The sequence below is a fragment of the Salvelinus fontinalis genome, chromosome 26, assembly GCF_029448725.1.
Source record: "Salvelinus fontinalis isolate EN_2023a chromosome 26, ASM2944872v1, whole genome shotgun sequence".
NCBI lineage: Eukaryota > Metazoa > Chordata > Actinopteri > Salmoniformes > Salmonidae > Salvelinus > Salvelinus fontinalis.
The window spans coordinates 36,469,568-36,478,028 of NC_074690.1; the positions used below are offsets into that span (position 1 = coordinate 36,469,568).

The following is an 8,461-nucleotide window of genomic DNA, read 5'->3' on the forward strand; positions in this document are numbered from 1 at the left end:
GTTAACAATTGCGTTTTTCTATTCAATTCTAGCTCATTTTAAAACAGAATACAACCATTCTCTTGGCCAGTTGTGCTTTTGCTAAGACAGTCAAAAATACCCTTTTCCCACAAACGAATGCAATATCAGACACTTTCGTGAATTGATGGGACTTTGGCAAACAACACAGCTCTGCCCAACACTGTCCATTAACTCAATGCAGCTTACATTTACATTTACATTTAAGTCATTTAGCAGACGCTCTTATCCAGAGCGACTTACAAGTACATACATTCATACTTTTTTTGTACTGGCCCCCCGTGGGAATCGAACCCACAACCCTGGCGTTGCAAGCGCCATGCTCTACCAACTGAGCTACACGGGACTAGCTTAAAATAACTTTTGTTGTGGTTAGTCCCAACGAGTTCACAATGCATATGCTGCACGTAATTGCGCATAGGCTACTCATCTACATAGTGCAAAGTGTGCAGATGGACCCCTGAGGGACATTATGCAGGACTGGAGAGGAACCATCTGTCGTGCACTAATATGACATCACCACGTCAGTAAGAATGCTGGGTTCTTGATGCACCGACAGTCGTGGAGTAAACAAGGTAAGTCAAATCACATCACAATGTTATTTGTCACACGTGCCGAATACAACCAGCGTAGACTTTACTGTGAAATGCTTACTTACGACCCCTTTCCCAAAAATGCAGAGTAAAAAAAATTATGCTTTAAGAAAGAAAGAGAATAAAAAATGAAATAGTAACAGAATAAAATACTGGGGCATCTGTCTAAGGCACTGCATCTCAGTGCTAGAGACGTCACTACAGACTCTGGTTCGTTTCCAGGCTGTATCACAACCGGCCGTGATTGGGAGTCCCATAGGGCGGCACACAATTGGCCCAGCGTCGTCCGGGTTTGGGTTTGGCCAGGGTAGGAGGTCATTATAAATAACAATTTGTTCTTAACTGACTTGCCTAGTTAAATAAAGGTTAAATAAAAAATACATAACAATAACGAGGCTATATACAAAAAGTACAGGTACCAAGTCAATGTCCAGGGGTACAAAGTAGTTGAGGTAATTTAGGTAATATGTACTTGTAGGTAGGGGTAAAAGTGACTAGGCAATCAAGATAGATAATAAACAGTGTAGCAGCAGCATGTTTGAAGAGTGTGAAAGTGTGTCTATGTGTGTGAGCGTATGGGTAGAGTCCAGTGAGTGTGCATAGAGCCAGTGCCATAATGTCAGTAAAAAAGGGGGTCAATGCAAATAGTCCGGGTAGCCATTTGATTAACTGTTCAGCAGTCTTATGGCTTGTGGGTAGAAGCTGTTCAGGAGCCTTCTGGTGCCAGACGTGGTGCTCCGGTACCACCTGCCGTGCGGTAGCAGAGAAAACAGTATATGACTTGGATGGCTGGAGTCTTTGAAAATGTTTAAGGCCTTCCTTTGACACCGCCTAGTATCAAACTGCCTCAGAAGCTAACAGACTTTGTCGTTAAATAATTTCCCCACGGTTAGAGTTAAAGAAAACAAGCGTTATCTGAAAAATGGCAAGTACAATGGACTAATATAAATTCTCTGAATGTTTGAGTTATTCTGTGAAAAAGATAAGGTGCAGAATGTTTTGTAGCAGAATAAATAAAAGGAATACCGTTTCTTTTTGCATATGGTAGAAAAAAGTAAGCTGATAAAGAAAAGTTGTTTATTGTTAACACAAAGGTTGCTGTACAAGTGTTGTTGTGTATGTCATGTTGACATTGAAGTTTATATCCAAGTAAAGGGGGGATGATGTGTACTGATATGACATCAGTAAAGAATGCTGGGTTCTTGACCGACAGTCATGGGGTAAAGACAGTCATGGGGTAAAGAGTTGAAGTTTACCTCTGGGTCCATTTGATTCAATTCAGTATAATATCCAAATTTAGCACAAGTGGTAAATGTAGGATTGAACACCATCTGTTCAGTTGAATCAAGTATTATGCCTAGGCTAGTATCAAAACAAAATGTCATACAATAACTCATCCAATCAGAAGCTCAAAGGCCTATAAAAGCAGTGCAAGGGCTTTGAAAGAAAAGGGAGACCATGCATGGGGCGAACAATTCACTGAACGGAGAGTGTAACCGAAGCAATACGAGTTTGTGGTTTAAAACAATTGTTGTAAGAGCATCATTTTATTATTATCTAAAGATTAGAGCACAACAGTGTAGGATAGTCTATAAAAATCCAGATGACATAAATCCAACCCAGATGATAAAATATGAGTCTACTCACCTAAAACCAGGTTGAGCATCATCTCTTGCTAGCAACCTAACATAGAAGGTGTAAAAGAAACTCCTGAAACTACAATAGATCCTCTACTTACTGGTCTTGATGGGAAGAAAAAAAACTGTCAGGGGAGGTTCTCTTCTGCACTGTTCAACCAATCCAGGAAATGTGGAGGAGGGGTTCAAATGGAGTGTCCTCTTGTTAACGTCCAATAACGGAAGTCACATCACAGGCTCTCTTTTGTCATCCGGTTGTTGGGGACTTAGCAGAGGCTACTTGCTCTGTGAAGGTTTCATCCCGGAGTAGACAGTACAAGGTGCCGATGAACCAGGGCACAAAGTGTCCGGTGATCTCCACCAGCTTCACTAGGGTCCGGATGTTGGCCCAGAACGAGTCCTCACAGACGCACACCCCTAGCCGTTTGGAGGGCCACAGGTCAATGGATAAAAACAACCTCAGGATGATAACAAGAATGCACTGATTGAAAGACACAGAGTAAACCTCCGTCTGCGCACCGGCTGCAGAAGAGGGGAGAGGGGACATAGGAACAACTGGAGCCTCTGAGGCAGGATGGGCACTTAGACGTCCACTAACGGCTCGCTGTGATAAACTCGAATTACAAATCAAATTGCATTTGTCACATGCGCCGAATACAACAGGTGTAGTAGACCTTATGGAATTGGCTGGATGTCCTTTGGGTGGTGGACCATTCTTGATACACACGGGAAGCTGCATGAAAAACTCAGCAGCGTTGCAGTTCCTGACACAAACTGGTGCGTCTGGCGCCTACTGCCATACCCCGTTCAAATGCGCTGAAATCTTTTGTCTTGCCCATTCACCCTCTGAATGGCACACATACACAATCCACGTCTCAATTGTCTCAAGGCTTATAAATTCTTCTTTAACCCATTTCCTCCCTTCATCTACACTGATTGAAGTGGATTTAACAAGTGACATCAATAAGGGATCATCGCTTTCACCTGGATTCACCTGATCAGTCTGTCAAGGAAAGAGTTCTTAATGTTTTGTATACTCAGTGTAGGTCAGTTGGTTGTGTCAGGCTAACGAGGTCGAGACGTCAGAGAAAAAACTGCTTTACTTACTGCTCAAATTATTTGTTGTCTGAGCCCACTCAATGAAAACGCTGACTCTGAAATGTCAATGGGTGCAAGATCTCTGTGGCCATACTTGAGGCCAGCTACATGCCACTTTTACTTTCCTCCTGGTTCTTAGCTACATGATGAAATCAAACATTTGAATGGAACTTTAGGCTGCTTAACATACGTTTTTTAAAAGTGTATTAAACATTGAAATAACTATTTCTTACCCTGATCTAAAAGCAATAGTGGTCAAATAATGAAACACAGGAGCCAGGTGGACAGAGGCTGTCATTCCTCTGCTAGGCCCCTACTCTCTCTCTCGCTGTTTCTGTCCCTCTATCTATCACCCCCCACCCTTCTCTCTGTAGCTGGGGTATCCTGTTCTCCCACCTCCGTGACTACACTGCTGTCTGCACCACAGAGCTGGGCCGAGCCGCCAAACTCAGCTGTAAATTTAGCAGGAGCAACATAGAGATGATCGCACTGTCCATCGACAGTCTGGAGGACCATCGTGTCTGGACCAAGGTTTCGTGTGCTTCCCAAATGGCTCCCTATTCCCTTTATAGGGCACTACTTTTGACCAGGGCCCATAGAATAGGGTGCCGCTTGGGATAAAGCCATAGTTTTGAGTGCCTATACCATTGACCAGTGCGTTTAGTAATAGAGGGGCTGTGCTGTGATCCTGTAAGACATCCTAGCCTACAACAATGAGGAAGGAGTCTGGCTGTGCGTTCCTCTTCCCCATCATAGCAGACAGTCACAGGAAGCTGGCAGTGGCCCTGTGCGTGCTGGACCATGACGAGAAGGACAAGGACGGCATTCCCCTTACTGCCACTGTGTGAGTGTCAAAACACACGCACACCTACAGGCACACACACACACTCTCTCTCTCAGACAGCCTTTCTCTCTCTCCACTGTTTCTCAGTTTCCGGTATGACTCATTGGCCCACCATGAGATCATCCTGCTCTTTCTTGTGCTCTATTTCCCATAAACGTTACTTATTCATGCTGATGCAAGCAGCCCATCTTCACTGGTTAATAAGAGTTAGCTACCCCTCCCACCCAGGCCCCACCACCCCGTCTCGCAAAAACACACTACCTCAGCCCCTTGCTGGATACGATGACGTAATCTTATATGTATCAGTGAGGGTGATATCACCACATGATGATTACTAATGAACACAGCTCACAAGCTCATATTTGCTACACTCCCCCATCTCTGTCAAACACACACTTTCTCTCTCTAACTGTTTGCCATGTGAGTAAACCCATCCCCTACCGGCCTAATTCCTTCCCACCAAAGTGTGACATCTTTGCGCGTCAAGAAATATTTTCATTGGCCCAGGCAAAAGGTTGAAGCTTGTCCCTGCTCTACCCTCCCACAATGGCATGGAACTTTGATGAGATCCTGAGAGTGGTTGACGGCCTGCAGTTCACAGCACAGAACCAGTTGGCCACCCCTGCTGACTGGCAGGTCAGCCAGTCCCTCTCGAACTCCATAGCCTGAAAGTAGCCAAGTCTCACTATATAGAGTAGCATTTGCAGCTTTCTCCAGGAACTATTATTAGTCAAATATAAATGGCAGCTTGAGTGACCCTATAGACAACCAGTTAACATCAGCATTCATCACTGCAACTATTTGTATTGCTCTCCAAATACTTGGAACCTACTGTCAGAGCGACAGCAGTTGGCATTCAGTACAACATCAATTGGCATGCCACGGACGGTGCATTCGGAAAGTATTCATACCCCTTCCCTTTTTCCACATTTTGTTACGATACAGCCTTATTCTAAAATGTATTAAATATATATTTTTACTCAACATCTATACACAATACTCGATAATGACAAAGAGAAAACAGGTTTTTAGAAATGTTTGCAAATGTACAGTACCAGTCAGAAGTTTGGACACACCTACTCAATCAAGGGTTTTTATTTTTCTACGTTGTAGAATTGTAACGGCTGATTTCCAACCGCGTTGCCCGTCTGCTCTTCGTCTGAAGAGGAGGTGTAGCAGGGATCGGACCAAAGCGCAGAGTGGTAAGTGTCCATGTTTTAATATAATTAACTGAACACGACAAAAAATACAAAATAACAAAGTAACCTAACCGAAACAGTCCCAGTGGTACGAACACAGACACAGGAAACAAACACCCACAAACCAACAGTGAAAACAGGCAACCTAAATATGGTTCCCAATCAGAGACAATGCAAAACACCTGTCTCTGATTGAGAACCATATCAGGCCAATTGACAAACCTAAACATAGAAACACATAACATAGACTGCCCACCCCAACTCACGCCCTGACCATACTAACTAAAGACAAAAACAAAGGAAAATAAAGGTCAGAACGTGACAAGAATAATAGTGAAGACACCAAAACTATGAAATAACACATATGGAATCATGTAGTAACCAAAACAAATACAAATATATTTAATATTTATCAGACCTCAGGATAAGACCCAGATGCAGAGAGTTCGAATCACAGATGTTTATTAACAAAACAGGGGGCATGCAGACGACAGGTAAAGGGCAGGCAGAGGTCGGTAATCCAGGGTAGTGTCAGACAGGTACAGAACGGTAGTTAAGCTCAGGGTCAGGGCAGGCAGTGGCCAAAACCAGAAAAACTAGAAAAACAGGGGCAAGAGAGAAACAGAAGTACGGGAAAACCACGCTGGTAGGCTTGATGAGACAAGACGAACTGGCAACAGACAAACAGGAAACACAGGTATAAATGCACAGGGAATAAATGGGGAAAATGGGCGACACCTGGAGGGGGGTGGAGACAAGCACAAGACAGGTGAAACAGATCAGGGTGTGACAATACTTGAGATTCTTCAAAGTAGTCACCCTTTGCCTTGATGACAGCTTTAAAAGATTCATGAGGAATGCTTTTCCAACAATCTTGATGGAGTTCCCACATACTGTATGCTGAGCACTTGTTGGCTGCTTTTCCTTCACTCTGTGGTCCAACTCATCCCAAAATATCTAAATTGGGTTGAGGTCAGGTGATTGTGGAGGCCAGGTTATCTGATGCAGCACTCCATCCCTCTCTGTCTTGATCAAATAGCCCTTACACAGCCTGGAGGTGTGTTGGGTCATTGTCCTATTGAAATACAAATGATAGTCCCACTAAGCGCAAACCAGATGGGGTGGAGTATTGCTGCAGAATGCTGTGGTAGCCATGCTGGTTAAGTGTGCCTTGAATTCTAAATAAATCACTGACAGTGTCAACAGCAAAGCCCCCCCCCCACACACACACCTCCTCCTCCATGCTTCACAGTGGGAGCCACACATGCGGCGATCATCCATTCACCTACTCTGCATCTCCCAAAGATATGGCGGTTGGAACTAAAAATCTCAAATTTGGACTCATCCGACCAAAGGACAGATTTCCACCGGTCTAAATAAAATTAAAATAAAATCTAATGTTATTTGTCACATGCGCCGAATACAACAGGTGTAAACCTTATCGTGAAATGCTTACTTACAAGCCCTTAAACAACAGTGCAGTTCAAGAAAGAGTGAAGAAAATATTTACCAGATAAACTAAAGTAAAAAATAATAAAAAGTAACACAATAAAATAACAATAAAGCGGCTATGTACAGGGGGGTACTGGTACATTCGAGGTAATTTGCACATGTAGGTAGGGGTGAAATGACTATGCATATATAATAAACCGCGAGTAGCAGCAGTGTACAAAACAAATGGAGGGGTGTCAACGTAAATTTGATTAATTGTTCAGCAGTCTTATGGGTTGGATGTATAAGCTGTTAAGGAGCCTTTTGGTCCTAGACTTGGCGCTCCGGTACCGCTTGCCATGCGGTAGCAGAGAGAACAGTCTATGACGTGGGTGACTGGAGTCTCTGACAATTTTGGGGGCTTTCCTATGACACTGCCTAGTATAGAGGTCCCGGATGGCAGGAAGCTTGGCCCCAGGGATGTGCCGGGCCATATGCACTACCCTATGTAGTGCCTTACGGTCAGATGCCGAACAGTTGCCATATCAGGTGGTGATGTAACCGGTCAGGTTGTTCTTGATGGTGCAGCTGTAGAACTTTTTGAGGATCTGGAGATGCATGCCAAATCTTTTCAGTCTCCTGAGGGGGAAAAGGTGCTGTCGTGCCCTGTTAACGACTGTCTTGGTGTGTTTGGACCATGATAGTTTGGTGGTGATGTGAACACCAAGGAACTTGAAACTCTTGACCCGCTCCACTACAGCCCTGTTGATGTTAATGGGGGCCTGTTCGGCCTGCCTTTTCCTGTAGTCCACAATCAGCTCCTTTGTCTTGCTCACATTGAGGGAGAGGTTGTTGTCCTGGCACCACACTGCCAGGTCTCTGACCTCCTCCCTATAGGCTGTCTCATAGGCTGAAGGCTGTCTCAATGGCGGTGATCAGGCCACCCACTGTTGTGTCGTCATCAAACTTAATGATGGTGTTAGAGTCGTGATTGGCCACGCAGTCGTAAGTGAACAGGGAGTACAGGAGGTAACTAAGTACACACCCCTGAGGGGCCCCAATGTTGAGGATCAGCGTGGCAGAAGTGTTGTTGCCTTACTTATCACCTGGGGGCGACCCGTCAGGAAGTCCAGGATCCAGTTGCAGAGTCAGGTGTTCAGTCCCAGAGTCCTTAGGTTAGTGATGAGCTTCGTGGGCACTATGGTGTTGAATGCTGAGCTGTAAACAATGAATAGCATTCTCACATACAGTTGAAGTCGGAAGTTTACATATACCTTTGCCATAAAACATTTAAACTCAGTTTTTCACAATTCCTGAGATTTAATCCTAGTAAAAATTCCTTGTCTTAGGTCAGTTAGGATCACCAATTTATTTTAAGAATGTGAAATTATTTTAAGAATGTGAGATTTCTTTCATCACATTCCCAGTGGATCAGAAGTTTACATACACTCAATTAGTATTTGGTAGCATTGCTTTTAAATTGTTTAACTTGGGTCAAACGTTTCGGGTAGCCTTCCACAAGCTTCCAACAATAAGTTGGGTGAATTTTGGCCCATTCCTCCTGACAGAGCTGGAGTAACTGAGTCAGGTTTGTAGGCCTCCTTGCTCGCACACGCTTTTTCAGTTCTGCCCACAAATGTT

At 44.1% G+C, this 8,461-nt stretch overlaps 1 long non-coding RNA gene across 1 annotated transcript; it reads left to right on the forward strand.

The window, feature by feature from the left end:
• Positions 1-418: 418 nt before the first annotated feature.
• Positions 419-6,514, forward strand: LOC129824212 (uncharacterized). Its single transcript, XR_008754728.1, has 3 exons — positions 419-593; positions 3,721-4,190; positions 5,304-6,514. It is a non-coding gene; the product is annotated as an uncharacterized LOC129824212 (long non-coding RNA).
• The last annotated feature ends 1,947 nt before the right edge of the window (positions 6,515-8,461 follow it).